General features: G+C 41.7%; 1 long non-coding RNA gene across 1 annotated transcript; it reads left to right on the forward strand.

The window, feature by feature from the left end:
* The first annotated feature begins 14494 nt into the window (after window positions 1-14494).
* LOC119565254 lies at window positions 14495-16155 on the forward strand. The gene is made up of 3 exons (XR_005223885.2): window positions 14495-14704; window positions 15017-15123; window positions 15999-16155. It is a non-coding gene; the product is annotated as an uncharacterized LOC119565254 (long non-coding RNA).
* Window positions 16156-18891: the final 2736 nt, after the last annotated feature.

Here is an 18891-nt window from a genome sequence, read left to right on the forward strand (position 1 = left end):
GGAGGGATTCTCTTGTCAGTATATATAAGCCAGCTCCGCAAGATGTGCTAGCTAGGTCAACGGAAGAATTCTTCCGTTGACTAAGCAGTCTACACTGGGGGTTACGCCGGTATAGCTATGTCTCTCAGGGATGTGGATTTTTCACACCCCTGAGAGACATAGCTAGACCAATGTAAATTCCTAGTGTAGACAGGCCTAATTTTTTTTAATTCATACCCTTTGCTATTTCAGAGCAAGTCTGTGTGTAGGCACTTTTATTCAGAAAAATTCCGGTGTACACTAAAATAATACATGATGTGAATTAAAACCAATGTAGTTATTTTGGTGCATGTTTGTGTGTAGACCAGCCTTTAGGTTCCTGTGAAAATTCAACTTGAAGTTTCGTAGGTGTTGCTGAGAAAAATCACACCCCAGATGGATGCAGCTATGCCAACATAACCCTCATTGTAGACACAACCATGTCAACAGAACAGTGCTTCCATCGATGGAGCTAGCCTCATTCGGGGAGGTTTTGTTCCTGCCCTAACAGAAAAACCCCTTGGTGTAGGCTGGGTTTATGCTTCAGGGCTATGCTGGTATAATCTCTGTAGTGTAGACATATCCCGAGAGAAGAATTAGGCCTGCAGAACCTTCATTGCTGATAATGATGTACAAGCTAGAAAAAGCTCAGTGTAACATTTAGATCGCAGGGTGTGTTTGCAGGGCTGCTAATAAGAACATCTTTTTTAAAAAAAATTTAAACAAAGCAAATTTGAGCCAAAATATTACAATTAAATCCCCATTTAAGATATTTGTTTGCATGCAAACCACTCCACCAAAGAAAGTACATTGCATATATTGTATTATAAGTTAGCACTGTACTGTACAATGAAGTGATCCATTTTCTAACTAAACAGGTCCTGCTTTCTCAAATGGTCACTAAATGCTCTCTAAGGTGGTAGGGTCATCTGCTCCAAATGCCTACCAACTTCCCTGTGAGAATCATCTTCGATTCTGAGTCAATGAAACCAGCATAGAAAAGACCACTCTCTCCCTCCACCACAGAAGACCTAAAATATGATGACTGGAGAATGTCAACAGATACCTATCCCTCACAGGCATTCTACACCATAACATGCCAGATTTGTCTCAGGACGGAACATCCATGAGGTGCAGAATATGTTTGGTAGTCTCTATGCTGTCCAAGCAACTGCATGAGAACTTACCTAACCAAACTCACTGTACTAAGTCCAAGAGAAGAATGTGTATATCATATTTTACATAATTTTCCAGGTCAATAGCCATTGCAGTTAAGACTGACTATTGACGATCTGCCTTAGGTACTTATATGGCTGCCATTATCATAGGATGAGTGCCTCACAATCTTTTAACATATTTATCCTCACAGCACCCCTGTGAGGAAGGGAAGTACTATTGTCTCCATTTTATAGATGGGGAACTGACTAACATAAACAGGCTAAATGTGACTTGCCCACAATCACACAAGAAGTCTTTAGAGAGGAGAGATTTGAACCCAAGTCACCTATCTCTCAGGTGAGTGAAAGGGATGAGAGATTTGGGGTGCAGGAGGGTGCTCTGGGATGGCACCCAGGGGTTCAGAGAGTGGGAGGGGGATCAGGCTGGGGCGCAGCGGGGGGGTTGAGAGTTCTGGTTGGAGGTGCAGGCTCTGGGGTGGGGTTGGCTATGAGGGGTTTGGGGTACAGGAGGCTGCTCCAGGCTGGGACCGAGGGGTTGAGGGCAGGAGGGGGATTAGGGCTGGGGAAGGGGGTTGGGGCATGGGTGGGGGCTCAGGGGTGCAGGCTCCGGGCAGCACTTACCTCAAACAGCTCCTGGAAGCAATGGCATGTCCCCTCTCTGGCTCCTATGTGGAGGCGCGGCCAGGCAGCAATGCGCGCTGCCCCATCCACAGGTGCCGCCCCTGCAGCTCCTAGAAGCAGCAGCATGCCCCTCTCCAGCTCCTACACGGAGGCGCGGCGCCGGGCAGGTGGCTCTGCGTGCTGCTCCATCTGCAGGCACTGCCCCTGCAGCTCCCATTGGCTGCAGTTCCAGCCAATGGGAGCTGCAGGGGGTGGCGCTTGGGGTGTGGGCAGCATGCGAGCCCCCTGGCTGTCCCTTCCCCTAGGACCCTGAGGGGGAACATCCCGCTGCTTCCAGGAGCCACGCCTAAAGCGCCTGACCCTGCTCCCTGGCTGGAGCGCCAGAGCGGGGCAAGCCCCCAACCCCGCTCCCCAGCAGGAGCTCGAGGGTCGGATTAAAAGTTCCAATGGTCTGGACACGGCCCGTAGTTTGCCCACCCCTACACTAGACACAACTGCAATATTCATAATTAAGAAGGTATCTTCCCCACCTGTCGGTGGGACAGATTTCTCATGTTAGGGGAGGCCATGATCACAGGCACTGGCTTCCTCTGGGCACCAGGGGTGCTCAAACCCCAGCTCTGCCCCAGGCACTGCCCCCACCCCGCCCCTTCTCCCAAGCCCCCATCCCTGCCCCACTCCACCCCCACCCCACCTCTTCCCATCCCATTCATCCTCCGAGCGTGTCCTATCACGGGTCTTCTCTCTCCCCTCAACTAGTGTTTCCTGCATGCTGCAAAACAACTGATTGCATTGGGTGGGAGGGAGGGGGAGGAGTTGAGAGGTGGGGCTGCCAGTGGACAGGAGGTGCTGGGCGGGGGAGAGGGGTAGAGCAGGCTGCCGGTGGGTGCTAAGCACTTGCTAATCTTTTTCTGTGGGGGCTCCAGCCCTGGACAGCCTATGAACATGATACTTCAGAGAGGAGCCTACCAATAAATTGCATCTGAAATGCTGTTTGGCTACCTTTGGTGGAGTTGTATGATAAGGTGACAGGCAAAATCAGATCCCTAGCCAGATCACTTACAGAGCTTTAGTATGCAAAAAATAGTAATTCAAAACAACACCTCAATTAAGGATAAAAATAATTCTGAAAATAATACACTATTTGCAAGGAAATATGCAAAATATCCTCAGTCAGTTCTTAAGCAACCACAGAGCTGTCAAATGCACAAGTAAGGTAATTTTGCTGTTAATATTGTTGCACATTATAAATATTAATTGAATGACATTCATCATTAGTTTCATTATTGTTTAGCCACTATTTCTCTCCCCCCCATTTAAATTGGCAAATAATTGGTTTTGTTCTGTTCACGTCTGTTCTCATGAAAGAAGATTAATGTTGAAGGGAAAAAAACGACTATACAAAATAACTAAAAGGGTTTAAGTACTATAACAATTGTGATTCTAAGTACATTGTGAGTAAAGCTGTAAGCTAAGTAATTAACTTTTGGATAAATCATGCACCAAAAGGGGATTCATGTACCTTTGAACTGCTGGCCAGCCTGAGATCTGGCTCCAGCTATCCTTCAGTGCTGTGGAAAATGTATCCTTACTGCACGTCACGCCACCATGGTTAGAGGGAGATGGACTGGAGGCTCTGACCAAAGGTGATAGAATAGCTGAAGAAAGGCAACAGACTGCCTATGGGTGAGACTGCTTGGGCTTTATGTCAAGAAAAGCCAAAGGATTGTCATGAGGGCCTTGCAGCCAGTAAACACAGTTCATTAATAGCTTAGTGGTAGAGTTGCTAGTTAATATTCAGTTGTCTGAGGCTGGGACAGATCCTGATAATAGTTATGTTGGGCTAAATCCCAGGTAAGTGCCTTGACTTTAGTGGTGCTCAACTGGATTTCCTGTGTGTAATTAACATCAGAATCTGGCTCTCTGTGCTCTTAGCGTATATGCATATTTTTCATATAAATTATATTACTTTGCACTGTTTTAAGCAATTAAGCCTGTCAACAGAACTGTGTGGTAGGGAAGTGTTATATCCATTGTATAGATGGGAAAATGAGTGCACAGAGAGAGTAACACTACTTATGAAGGAGAGACACTGAGTCAGTGGTAGAACCTGGAAGAGAAGCCAGGTATTTGGACTGCAGTAGTGAAATCCTGGCCCCACTGAAGTCAATGGCAAAACTGTCCATTGATTTTGGGTGTGTGTGTGGAGGATTTCATCCCAACTATCATTCTCTAACCAGGTTACATGCTCCATTCATCCCTGGACCCCTAGTTCCTGAGTGGAAGAAAGTGCATACACCATCCTGTATGGCCACAGACCCAACCATTCTGCAATTATTTCTAGCAGTGTAATTAATGCAGATTCGTAGGTTTCACATACTTTCTCTTTCATGTCCTAGTGAAAGCTAGTCACTATTTCACTGTGGAGAATGTAGCAAATCAGTCAATGTCTATATGGAGAAATCTTTCTCTGAGCTAGAGGCTGGAACCAGCCCTTCCCATATGCACTGTCACTGGAAGTATAATGCAGACAAAAAGAGAATAACCTCATACCAGTTGCTGTGAACTGAGACTTTGGTTGAGCAGTCCCTGTCTCCCTCTTCCACACCTGGTGAGAATTTGCTTTCATATCTGAAATTAGTTCCTTCACATGGACAGTCTGGGTAGGGGTCATGGAACAACAGTATCACCTCTTTTTCCACACTCTGCAGCACACTAGTCTGGGTGATATGTACAGTGTATAATCTGGAGGGATGTGATCATGAATGGGTGATGGGGTCTTACCTTCCACTGATTACATGGTCAGGCAATAGGAGGTGGTACTCTTCACATGTCTACTCAGGGTCTGCCAATAAACCTGGCACGACTACAGCTGATCATTCAGCATTTCCAGTGCATGCTATAAACAATATTCTTACTCTTACAGACCCTCATATGCATCATCAAGAAAATGTCTTATTCATATTTGACATATTCAAAAATCTCTCCAAATTCCTGTGTCCCCACAGTCTGCCTTCTCACTGTCTGGGAAGAACCAAACATGGCACAGTTATGGATGCCTCTATAACAAAAATAGCAGTAGGTATGGCCATTTTCATCTCTGTGAAATTATTTTTTCACTCAAGAGAATTTAAAAAAAAGATGCTAATAACTGATGCATAACTTTAGGGCTGTGTGAATCCTGGAGGAAACACTGTGCAAACAGAGCCATAAAATGCAGATCTTGGCAGGAAGTCAAATGCAGCAGGATGGTTTGGAAAGAACCCTTGCAACCCAGACCTCTTTACTCATCCTCAGGTGCCCTTTTGCTGCCACCAGCCCTGCCCCCAACAATAAACCAGCTTCTTAACTTAAATGTCTTTATGAGCAGAAAAGGGTAACTGTTGTGGGGAGAGTGGCCAAGAAGATGTGGGAGGTTTACTGTGTCAAAAATCTTAGCCCTTGTTCCCCAAGATTTCTCAAGAATGGGCTATGAAGAGAGTCATGTAAAGGGGTGAAGCTGTTCTTGGAGCTGACTGATAATTACGCTTGAATCAGTAAGCATCTTTGTGCGTATTACATTGGTGACAATAACAAAGGCACAGAAACTCAAACAACTAAAACAGTACAGCTCACATGGGCAGGATGGCTAATTGTGGTGTGTTCTTGAGCTACTGTTTTTGAGAAACTGTTTTTTTTCTCTTGACTTTTATGCATATGAACATGTTGGATTTCTGAGCACAAAATACTTCTCATTCATCAGAAGGAATGACTTGAGGCTATGTTAGGTAGATGCTTGTGGTTGAAGTAGCTTTTTGATTAGTAGATTATATGTGTGATGCATTTGTGCAGGTCTGTGTATATCTATTTCAAACTACAAAACTCCATTCTGTTCTGTGAATGCCATTTTGAATGTAAACTATGCTACATCTTCACTACTGTCTTTACCTCCATCCTGCTCTGGGATTCCAGGGTGTGTTGGCAGAGGGCTAACGGTGTAGAGCAGTCAAGCATCATTAACTCAGAGGTTCTCGGAGAAGCACCTTAGGACAATGAGTTAATGGCTGCTCAAGGAACTATTTCTCCCAGGGTGAGTCTGTAACTCAGCAATGTAACTAACCTTCTGAGGGACTTAAAGCCACTGAGGTAAGTCACGTGACTGGGGGACTGAAACCTTAAAAAAGGAAGGCTCTCTGACAGGCTATTTTAGGTAGAGAGTAGATCAGAAGGCAAGGCTGTGCAGGAGGAGATGCATGTCTTGGGACCATGAACTCACTGACCCAAAACCTAGAGGGTCCTTGGAATCATAAGGACACTGCAGGGAAGGTTTTGTGTGCAGGGTTTTGTTATTTCCTAGACATCTGTATATCTCTTCTGCTTTGGGTTGCATCGACAAGGACCAGATCTGTGCACTTCTGCCCATCACTGTGGGCAGGAGCAAAGCAGCTTATCAGCAAAGACCTAACCAGTGGTGGTTTTAGCTTGATTTTTATTCAGCGGTGCTGAGCACACACAGATCCTTTTGATTTCAATGGAGGCTGCAGATGGTCAGAGCCTTTGAAAATCAGGCGCCCACTGTATGACTTTCTCAAAGAGCTCCCATGCATTTCAGTGATAGCTGAAATTAAAGGTCACTAAAGGACTTTTTATTCTAGCGGAGAAAGGTATAACAAGAACCAATGGCTGGAAGTTAAAGATAGACAAATGCAAATTCAAAACTTAGCATAATTTTTTAACAGTGAGGGTGATTGTTCTAATGGTTAATCTACCAAGGGAAATGGTGGAATGTCTATTTCTTGATGTCTTCAGATCAAACCTGAATGCCTTTCTGGAAGACTGGCTAAAGCCTAACACAGGTTATCAGACTCAGTGCAGGAGTAACTGAATGAAATCCCCTTAGACAGGAAGTCAGACTAGAAGATATAATGGTGCCTTTTGGCCTTAAAATCTATGAAAATATGAAGTGAACTTATCTATCCTTTATCCACCTCACAGAGAGGTTGTGAGGCATATGTAGTTACCATCTGTGATGCACTTTTTGTTTACTTAACACTTTTAATCCAAAGCTCTCAAAGTATTAGGTACAAAAAGGTTTTAAAGGAGCAGTGTCTGTCACACCCTCACATGCGTGTCAACCCCAATTTGTTGACTTGCTGTACAAGCAAAGTTAGGTTTTCATGGGAATTGCCAGCTGTTGCACTGAGAGAATTATAATCAACAACAAACTGCTTTACCTATTTGCCTAATGCCAGCCTAATACGAGACTATGCCAGGACTGATGCTGGTAGGCATTATCCAGTGTCGACCAGCAGAAAATGAGACATCAGAACAACTGCTGGTCAGTTTATGTTTATATACTGTAATCGAGGGTAAGGATTTGGAAATGTGGATGTGAGAGGAGAATGGCGTGTATGTAGGAGTGGCACACAATTACTTACCTGTGATGTGGCATGTTTAACAATTGCTTCAAAGTGGAAAGAACAGAAGAAGATCTGCAGTTGATGAAAATGGGGATATGGGCTGGCTATCTTGTCTCCTGAATTTCACCCTCTGCCTAAATGACACAATGATTTATTATTTTAAGCACAGATGGATACCTGTAGCTCCATAACAGGGGGAGTTGTGCAAAGCATAAACTAGTGTGTATCTGAATCATAGGAGCATGGCATTAGGGTGTGGTGCCTTTGCTTGCTTTGAAAATGTTAGCTTTGTATAAACAAAGTTATGACAGTTTGGAAGCACCCACAGTGGAAAAATCTCATGCAAGTACATATCTCTATCCAGAAGGTATGCACAGCTATTTGTGTAAGTGCATAACTTTCGATAATTATTTAAGAGGCACATTTGACCAAAGTGCCTGTCAATATCAAACTGAGGACTGGACTTCTTGGTTTTGTTTTTATTTATTTACAAATAAAAGAGAAACACAACTAAATACAAAAAACTACTATTAATGCAACAAAAACAAAAGACATGATTCCACTGGTCACATTTCTCCCACAGTACATAGCCATATTACACACAGTCCATAATGTATTGTATTGTATTGGTTTTAGTCAATACTGCAAAATATACAGAACTTGCAAGGTGACCAAGTTAATTGTGCAGCAGGAACATTAACTATCAACATTTACTGCTTTTGACTAACTGCTTAATGATAGGGGTTGAGATCCTCACCCCACTTCAGCCCCTTCATGCAAGGTAAAGGGACTGCAGTGGTGTAAAGACCTCATTGTGGCTGGGGTAGGAGTCCCATATATAAAAGACATTAGAAAACAGGCACAGAATTTCTTTTGAATACAAATGAAAGACTAAAAACCATACATCTAAATCTTAATACAAATTGTGCATTTTCAATTTCTTCACCATTAGCTTGAACCTCTCCAGATGAGCTTGTCTAAAACAGGGAGGGATATGGCACATGTCCCAATCAAGCCTGGCAAAGCTTCTGAAATGTCTCCTTTCTTTCTGAGACAATTTGGGTGGGAATGGCACTCAGTGAAAATCCCAAGACCTGATGCCACAGCCTGCCCTTTTAAAGCATAAAGATGTACAATGTGCATTCTCTTTAGTACTGTTCTCAGACACAAATTATTTTGAACATTGGACTGAGAGATCCATAATTGGAGCCATATAGTAAGAAAATTAAAATACTCCAGGAACAGGCTTAAAATGTTTTTCTTTGCTCAGACATATCATTTATCTCTCCCGCTGGTAGTACAGGAAGGGGGAAAAACACTGTGGGATCCTCATAAAGCTACACAAAGCAGTAAATAAAAAGATGTTGATGTACTGTGAGACTCTATTTGTTGAATACAACTTCTAACTAAGGATGATATTCTTTTCAGCTATCCCAGTCTTTCTATTAATTGCCACCACATGCTTTTAAAAAACCATATTGCTACAAATACACATTTAAGATTTAATTACACATTCTTATCTACTCACATGTGCCAAGCACACAGCCTACTGTAACAGATTAATGCTCCTAAAGTTGTTACAGAAAGGTTAAATAAAGTGTTATTGTTATGATACTGAATATCTTTATGATGCTAAAGCATAGACTGCTTGGTGATGCCACAGATGTGCCAGGTGTTTATCTCAAACTGGTGATTTTGCCAGTCATCTCTCACCTTTTCATCACCTACCAATTATTCTACTATGCATAAGAAGTATATCCCAGAGATCATTTCCTTTTATACATTTAAGAGCACAGTATAAATTCAAGGCATCCTAAGGTTGCACTTTAATAGAATGAGCTCTCATTCTAAACCATCATAAATTTTAGTTTGGAAGCTTCTGTATGTTTTAGTTGATAACCATCCGTTTAGTAGCTACCTCTTCACTGTGGATACCTCAGGATCCTGAATTTCAAGTTATCTCTATAGTTCATGGGGAAAGTAAGTAAATTTAAAAGACATAGCTTCCAAAGAAAGGGAGATTCTATGAAAAGTGATTATGATATTGCAATGTTAATATTACTCAGAAGTTTGGAAATACAGAGTTATGGTTCGCAAAGCAAGTAGTGAAAAGTCAAAAGCTCAACCTAAATTCTTCACCTTTGAGTTTATCCCTTAAAAAACAATTTCTGGAGTCAGTCAGAAATTTTGAAATGTTAAATCTTGACATATTGATCAAGATTTCAAATACAGAGGAAATAGGCGATTTTTTTGCAAACATAGATTTTCTTACAATATTACAGAACGGTCTTCAGACTTGGCTTGATTTAAGTCTGAAGGAACTTTACAAAACAAGCCAAGTTTGAAGTTTAATGTTTAATTAATGGCCTGAAAGTTTAAAGATTTTAAAGATTTTCACGTATTTTCATAGCTCAACTCAATTCTAGATTGATGTAGAAGAGCATGGGGCTCGAAAGCACTTCTGCTTCACTTGTAAGTACCAAAGTTTGTTTTTTTTGTTTTTTTTAAGGAAAGTGGGCAGAGGTTGGGAAGATGTCTGAAAAAAAGAATTATGGTTGGGAGACACAACCACCAATACTTTATGAAATGAAGCAAAAAGAGCTTCAGAGTGTTAAGATCTACAGTATTGCTACGTTCATATTTTAAAGTGTATTGAATGCATGTATAAGTATTAAGTGTAAATTACATTTACACACACTTTAAGGTCCCTTTATGTAGCCAGAATGGTGTAAAGTGGCCTTAGTGTGAATGAAAATCAGGTCACCATATTTTATTTAGCTTGTCTTAGGTTAGTTTATGGGCCCTGTTTCTGAAAACTCCATTTCACAAAGGCTGACAGAAAGAGAGGGCCTTTTGTTAGAGATGAAGCCAATATCTAGATCAAAAATCTAGTGCTACAGTGATGGAAGAAATCCCTTTGCAGAGGGGATTGGACCCGTGAATCAAATTTGTGACTAAACTTGTAGCTTTCTTTGGTGTCTTTTAAATAGTTAAAGATGACTCATGGTGCATATTTTCTTTATACAGAAGAATATAGAAATACATTTAAAATAAAAGACAGGAAGAACTCATTTAGGGAAACATCTTCTGCCTGATGTATGAAAGTTACACCCACATCACTCATTAATGTTAATGGGAGTTGTACAAACTAACTCCTCACACAACGCCCTGAAAATCTGCCTCTAATTCTCTTAGGAGGCGGATGCCTCACTTGTACAGGACCCCTGCCAAATCCAGAGCACTGAAGCTGAACAAGGGTAATCAAACCTCCTGCTTCAGAGCATAAGCTAATCACTGCGGGGCTTGGAGAAGGGATTTTTCCTCATAACATTGCATGTTTGGCCTGTTGCGTTGTGGGATTCCTCCTTTCTCTGAAGCACCAAATGTGTTTTATGAATAGGCTTTGCTTACAGTCTTTAACAAGTGCTGCTGGTCATCCAAGGAAGTTCAAAATTAAATGGCAGCTGTATGGGTCAATTCATTTCCAATTTATTAGCCATATTCGCTATAGATTACAGTTTATGGGGCCTGTTTCTGAAAACTCCTTCCACGAAGGCTGACAAAAAGAGAGGGCCCTTGTTAGAGATGAAGCCAATATCTAGATCAAAAATCTAGTGCTACAGTGATGGAAGAAATCCCTTTGCAGAGAGGATTGGACTCATGAATCAAATTTGTGACTAAACTTGCAGCTTTGGAAAGAATAGCTTACTAGAGACTTAATAGACTTGAACACTTTGAAAACATTTTGATCCTGAATTTCATTTACACCAAGATTGCTTTATACCACTCTGGTAAAGGGGATGTAAAGTGGGTATAAATGTAATTTTACACCAGAAAGGTCTAAAGGGGTCTTAGTATAAATTAGAATCTGGCCCACTGTATTTATTTCTTGAAACATAAAGGTCAATGATCCATTGTAGTCCTAGGTATCACACTGCTACACACTTCTTTTTATTCACCCTTTCTTTGCTTCTTTACTCCTCTTCTCACTGTCAATGTTTTCTTTCTTTCTGGTTTGTATACCTACCTGAAACCCAAGAAAATTTTTAATTGGAAAAAAACCCTTGTTCTATGTATTATGATAATTGAAAATTATTAATATAAAAGAAAAATTAAGTTAACTAATATGTTTTGCTTTGTGGGATTATAAGGTTGCCTAACTTTTGGTAATGGTTTTTATTACTAATGCCCTGTAGCAATAAATGATCAAATCTATTACACATGACTAACTATATCATTTATTGCTGTCTCCATGATTCAGTTGTGGCTAAATAGTTTCCAGACATTTCATATTCAGTTATACACTACAGTTAGACATTCAGTATTCCCTAGTTCTGAATAATAAAGTCAGCATATAAACATAGCATCATATACATCATGTAGATACTGTGCTGATAGCAGAAGACTGTGTTTCTTCTATTCGTGGCTCCGCCATGGACTTGCTGTGTATATTCATGACCAAACACTTCAACTCTGTGCTTCAGCTTCCCCATCTGTATATCAAAAGTAACAGCCTCCCTCCTTTTGTGAAGTATTTTGATACTCTTGGAGGACTCTCAAAGAACCAAGTGTTATCAATTGTAGCTGTGGCTTTGCTAAATCTGTTATTAAATAACACAAAGAGTTGCTGAAAATTGAGAAAGTTTGCTTGAAAATAACAAGGAAAGCTGTCTTCAGCAGTCTGACCTTCCTCACTCCCCTTTTTATTACAACTACAAAAAAGTTATGACTATGCATCTTTGGTGCATTAGATCAGAAGCATTTATTTGTCCCTTATGAAAAAGCAAAATATTACACTTCAAAAATCAACTAAGGACAGCATTTTTTCTTTTATCTTTTCTTTTTTTAAAAGTCAGTTTGGTAAAATTTTCAGGAAGAATAGGATAACCAGGCCTGTGAATATGAAAATGCAAGGGAGAAAGCAATACAAATAAAAAGTGGAAAATCCTGAAGTCTTTTCCCACAAATTGCAGAACAGCAAGTGTAGTTTCCTGCACTTTAGAAGATTTTAGACATGATTTAGGCCAACTCAAAGAGGGGGATGGGTGACTAACTCACTAAGTCCTGCTCTACAGACCTTATACTGGCTATAACTATCTCAGTTAGGGATGTGTTTTTAAGAGAAATAGTTATAACAGAATAACGGATCCCTTGTGTGGACACAGCTATACTATTATAAAAGTGTGTACAGTGGTATATAGCTTATTCCCCTTCTACAGGAATATGCTATACCAACATAAGCACTTTATACCAACATAACTGCGTCCACACTAGGAGGTCATACCACTTTAACAATGCTGTATAGTTAAAGTAGTACCATACAACTTTGGTGTTGAGACAGGGCCTTAATGGGAATGAACTCACTATAGGAAAGAGGTAATATCTTTTATGGGAGCAACTCCGTTGGTGAGAGAGACAAAATTTCTTAATGTTTTGAGAGAGTTGTTAGGCTATGCCTGGGTAACGAGGTGTAAATTGCACATTGACAAGTGGGTCTAAGTAAAACAACATGCCACAATATACACCTGTCCCATACTAGCTATAGTTACTTCAGCGCAAAAAGCCACATGGAGGCGTCTGGCTCAGTGCTGGCAAAACTTGGAAAGAGCTATGCCTATTTATGATAGAAATCTTATTAAAATTAATCAACCCTTGCATTTAACAGCCTGGTGAAATTCTAAATCACTAAAATGATATGCTACAGTTGAACTGTTCAGTTTGCTCGTTAATTACATCAAAAGTTATCTCTCTTTGTGACACTTGATCATTTGAAAGCATGTCAAGATGTTAAATCAAAAATCTTTCAGGTACAGTACATGTTTAAGGAAATAGTTATATTTGAACCAAAGCATATACCCTCAAACTAATACACTTATCCAGAAAAGAAAATACTAAACAGGAATCAGTATATTATGCCAAAGCAATAAGTATTTAGTGAAAAATATACTTGATCCAAAACCCATATGCTGTATTCAACACAAGCTCCTATAGAGTCTGATTCCTAATCAAGTTCAGTCTCATAAAGGTACAGCAGTGCTCTTTGTATAATGTAGCATAGAGTTACCATGATTTTCGTGCATACTATCCATATGTATGTATACATACATGCTATGTACAAATGTAAGATGACCACATTACTCATGCGTAAAAGGTGGTTATAAAGGTCTTCCCAAGCAAATGGCAATAATAACTTTACACTGCATCATCAAGTACCTTGTTTACGCTACCTATTTGTCTTATTTTGTTAAATCTCTTTTTATTCCCTATTTGAAGTACCTTATTTACTAGGGACCAGATTCTGCCACCTTTCCTCACTTTGAGTAGTTCCTTACTTACTAAGTACAAACAAAATGATAGTCTACATAGTGATCATGGTCTTGATTCCCCCCTGCCCCGTTGCTTGGCACAGGAAAAAAGGAGTTGATTACAGTTACAGCAATCTAGGGGACTTTGAACCTTTGTAGAAAGAGAATGGCAGACTGCAACTTCACTATGTTCCCTCCTCTCCCAACATGCCCCTTAAACAGGCTTTACATCAGCAGGTGCCAGAGAATTTTTCTACCTATGCCAGAAAATTCATCACTAGCCAGCTATGGCCAGAATTTAGTCCCCTTGTGCCACATGAGTAGCTGGAGAGGAGAGCAGAATCTGGCCCAATGCATCAGTTTTTCAGTCTGTTAAATATGTATTATAATGCCTCCTTGAACAGCGTACAGCATAGCATTATAAATTGTTTGTAAAGTGTCCCTTAAAATACTACTTGCTTGTTATTCTTTATGTAGGCACCCTTTACTAGAGGGGCCTCTGAACTTTATTGGGAGTGTTCCAGGGGAAAAACCTCTGTGCTGCAATCTCGCCTTAGAGACTACAACTCCCATGATGCTGTGGGGAAAGAGGGAGAGACTTCCTCGTGCAGGGAGAGCAGGCAGCGGACTCCATTTTGGGAAAAGGCGTGAGACTGCTGCCGTGGCGCTCTGTCCATACCAGGCAGGGCGGATTTACCATAAAACACACACAGTGCCCCAACAACAGGGGGCCCCAGGGCCAGGCACCTCAGCGCTGGTGCGCCCCCTGCTGGGGGGCTGCTCCACGGGAGTGGGGCTGCGGAGGTAGAAGCTGTGGGGAGCAGGAGAGCAGGGAGGGAGGCTCACCGCAGCCTCAGGGGAGCAGGCAGGAGGTGCGGGTGGTGGGAGTGCTGCGACTGCGGGCCGGAGGACTCAGGACGAGCAGAGGGCAGCCGTGCAGCCGGCCGGAGAGAAGCGGCGCTTTGAAGGGGAAACCTGCTGACATTTGGTGGAGCCAGCTCCAATTGCCAGAGGGGTTGTGCACTCGTTGCCTTGGCTGTACTGATACACAGAACCAACAGAGTGCTGTCTCCAGCTGCAGATCTTCAAGTGCGCCCACGCAAGCAAGTGTCTAGGGCTCTGAAATCCAGAGGAGTGTACGCTCCAGGGTGGGGTAAATGGCAGCAGTGTAAATGCCAGTTACGTAAGTTTCATTTATTACTGTATATTATATTTGTTAATTGATCTTATTCAACTGCCCCCAGTGCATTTCAATTAGTAGTGACATTTAATCTTAGACTGTTTTATACCCTGATTTTTTAAAGTTAAGTAAAGGTGCGTTAACTCTAATTTAAGTATATTGGATGTATTTATAATTGATGTTTCTGAGTTACACCCGTACCACAGATTATATTATTATTAGAAAAACTTTATACCTGAAGGTTCCCAAGGTACACCATTGAGTGTGTACAGGGGCCAGCCAGGTGGAGGCACTGCCAATTTTAAATTCCTTTAGAAGTAAAGTGACTGCGGCAGAGGGGTGAATAGAAGATTCCCACCTATCCAACAGCACCACGGGGATACTCAGGATCTTCTTTAATGTCAACAACATCAGGCACACAGGTGAGTGTTTCCTGCTCCCGAGTAACCCAGGGAGGAAAGGGGGGTTACGTTTAATATCTGTGTTATGATAGCATCCAGAGTGGGGCTGCAGTGTGCTATGTACAAACATATATGAAGTTACGGTCTCTGCCCTGAAAATCATATAATCTAAAATGTTCAGTGCATTCTGATATGTCTTCCAAACACCAAATCATCCAAACACCCTGGTTTATGTCAGTAAAATCTTGCAGTGGAGAAACTTTGTAACACCCTGATTTCTAGAGTGCAGTAATGTATCAGGGCCATGTTGTTCAGAATGCTTGTTTATCTTGGGTTCAGCTGATGTGCTACAGAAATATGTTAGACCCTTAATCCCAGTAGGAAACTGAAACTGTGAGAAAGACAAAGTCTGGCTGACCTCCTACAAGAACAAGCAGCAAATCCTGCTGAGAAACAGCAGTAGCAAAAAACATAGGGTATTACCATAGAATTCTGTCTTGGAGTATGACAACTGTTTGAAAAATGCAATGATGGAAGAAGTAACTGCTACACCCTCCCACTTCATCTGTGTTAAGGACATAACAAATGGTGTATTGAAATCTATACTGGTAATAGTGTCAATGAGGGATCAGGATTATACATGATACTTCCTCAATTTGTTATGCCTCATTAGCATTGTGCCTTATTACATAGACCTATACAGTTCCCAGGCATTCCCTCCTGGGTTGTCCTGATGGATAATGGAAATAAAGAAAGGAAAGGCACGGGTGACACAGTGCTCTCACCACATTTATCAGGGGTATAGTTAGCTGGGTTAGGTATGCTTCACATTTTCTACCAGAGTCACATATTGATCTGAATTAATAGTTGTGCTCACTTTGTACTTTTCCGGATAGCACTAACCACATCTGAGGCTAACGAATAGACAACCTTATTCTCAAAATTTATTATGCCGAGAGAGAGAGCAGCAAATATGGTTGTTTACATCAGAAATCCAAAGCTCCCCTCAGTTTGAGCCATTCTCTGCTGCCTGTTCTCATTGGAGGCAAAATTCAATTGGTATGTAAATTTACTTGCTACATTTGGCTCTACTGATCTTGAAGTTTGTTTGTTTGTTTGTTTGTTTTTTTAATAACTAAATGATTATTTTAAGGGACAGGGTTCACAGTTTTGTTGTTCAAATGGGATCAAATTTTGTTTCTGCAGTTTGCTTTTATCACACTTAGCTGAACAAGCCAAATAACGGTCTCACTTATGCACCCTAATAGTGGAAAAATATAAAACGTGTGCTCAGATACTCTCTCAACTCACACTGATTCAATGGGAATTGTGCGTCTAGTACGAGGTCCACTGCTGCAGTCTTTTAATGGGTAGAGCAACCCACTGAAGCCAATAAGTAAAAATCACATATTTTTGTCTAATTATGGATTTAGCCATAATTTAGGCTTAACTTGAGGCACTTGAGTTTGAATATTTTGGTTAAAGTGACTAGCCAAGGCAGCACTGCTAGGGGAAGGTTTAGGATTTTGAACTCAGGAACCCTGGGCTCCCAGCCTTGTCCTCCATCCGCTAGTCATTATCAGAGGTGCATTTTGGTTCATAGTTTACATTGTTTTTAGTATTATTTTATACCAAGTTATAAAGTGGGAAGATGATAAAAGGTTTAATGTGACTAAAAAGGAGGGATGAGTAATTTGTGCCAGCTAACACTAATCATCCTGTAAGGAAGAGAATGGAATGGAGTTTTCCATTCAGCAGTCAAAGGGGAGCAAAGGGCAGTAAAGGTGTGAGACCCAACCAAGAGTGGGAGGAATCAACCAATGATGAACCAGCAAGTAATCTGCAGGGGATCTGTTAAAAAAGGAGTAGAAATAGAACAGATGTGTATGGAAAAGTGCTCCCTCTCTGAAATCAGAGCTCAGGGTAGGCTGCTATGAGGTGGTCTGGCATAGTGGTCTGACCCTCTCTTAAGCTTCTCTTTCTTTCTCCAGAATCTCAGCTGCCCCGAAACAAGCTTTTAGTTAAGATTGTGAAGAAAATATAAATGTGAAGCAAGAGTAAGCAATGCATGACTTTACAGGGAACTTGAACCCTAGCTCTGAGAGGTGTGAACTACCCCCAGGGCCGTCCCTAGCTATTCTGGAGCCCTACGCAGCCCCCAGCAGGGGTGGGGGCCCAGGCCTTTATGGGGAGGGGTTCACGGTAGGGGGGGTTGCAGGGCTGGCTCGAGGGGGAGCAGGGGGGGGAACTGCCCCCCAGGACTCACCGAGGGCACGGCTGGGGCTGGGTCGCTGCACTTCCCGCTGCTGGGGAGTGCAGGCCTGGCCCTGCAGCAGTCCTCAGGGGAGTGGGGGTGGGGGTGGGGATGGGGCAGAGCAGGGGCGGGGGCAGAGCAGGACAGGGGCTTTGGGGCTGGGGCAGAGCAGGGGCGGGGGCTGGAGCAGCACGCAGCTGTGCAGGGCACCAGGAAATTTGGTGCCCCAAATTCCCTGGTGCCCTACTCAGCTGCGTACTTTGTGTATGGGTAGGGATGGCCCTGACTACCCCCTTCATCTCAGGGACTGTTAATTCAGATGCCCAGTAACTATTTAAATGTCAACAATAGTTGAGTATTTCACTCCTCATGGAGGAAAGGTGAAGGAGCGTAACAGATCTGCACACCTTACTGTGAGTGATGCCTCATTCGGGGGTCACACCGTAGTAGGAGATACAACTTTTTCTTCCTCCAATCAAGAAGGACCCAAGTCTGAAGACCCCATAGGCATATTTAAGCTTAGTGGAGCCAAGCTGAAGGAGCCCAGAGAGCATACAATCATATTTTGAACATCTGTACAGTCTTCTGTGAGTGGCATCTCATTTCGGTGACTTGCATGGGCAAGGATTATGGGAGGAGCTTGGAAGAGTAACCACCTTTTCCCTCCCAATTCAACCTATCTAAAGTCATTAGAACCACTCCTAAAAATAATGAGTGGCCAACATTTTCAAAAGCGGTCTCAGATTTTGGGTCCCCAGCTTGAGAGACTAGAAAGTCTGAATCCACCTTGAACTTTTTAGTCAATTACTCTCATGCGAAGATTAAAAATCTCTTTTGTTGTGACGGGTACTTCAAACTCCTAATTTGTACAGGAATGTCCTGATTTTTCTGGGTGTTTGGATACTTCAACCTTCTGTTCATTTCAGTAAAACTAAATTTGGATTTTCCTCACATAATAAACTGCACTTTGTCATAGCATCAATCATGTTTCATTAATTTCTGGACAAATGATCACAGATTAGAAATGAAAAGCTTAAAAAAAGACAATTAAAATTAAATAAAATCTGTAAATGTAGACCAGTTATAAACAAGCAAAAATCTTTTTTTGCTAGAATCATAATTCAAAGCCAATTCTAAAAGTGACAAGAAAAGTATTAAATATATCTCTCTATCTTTTTAACCTTTATACAGACAGCAGGAGCACTGCGAGCTAAATTTGCATTTCATAGCAGGAAACAAAACCATCCCACACAGACATGATAAATCATCAGAAGAACAATGAGATGCCCTGACACATGCATATGTTTTTTCTAAAATCACACAAAATGAAAATATGAGACAACTCAATTTCCATTTCAAAGGCTTATTAGCCATAACTAAGTCTTTCTGCATCAAGAGCAATCTCACTGAAATTTGAACAACTCATTCATTTCCATCAGTGATTTCCTGCTTCTTTATTGACAGTTAGCTGCCCTAGTTTTTAAACAAAACTGTTCTCAGTTACATAGGTGCAACAGGGGCACAGGTTATTTTCC

This window comes from Chelonia mydas, chromosome 1 (assembly GCF_015237465.2).
Source record: "Chelonia mydas isolate rCheMyd1 chromosome 1, rCheMyd1.pri.v2, whole genome shotgun sequence".
NCBI classification, from domain to species: domain Eukaryota; kingdom Metazoa; phylum Chordata; order Testudines; family Cheloniidae; genus Chelonia; species Chelonia mydas.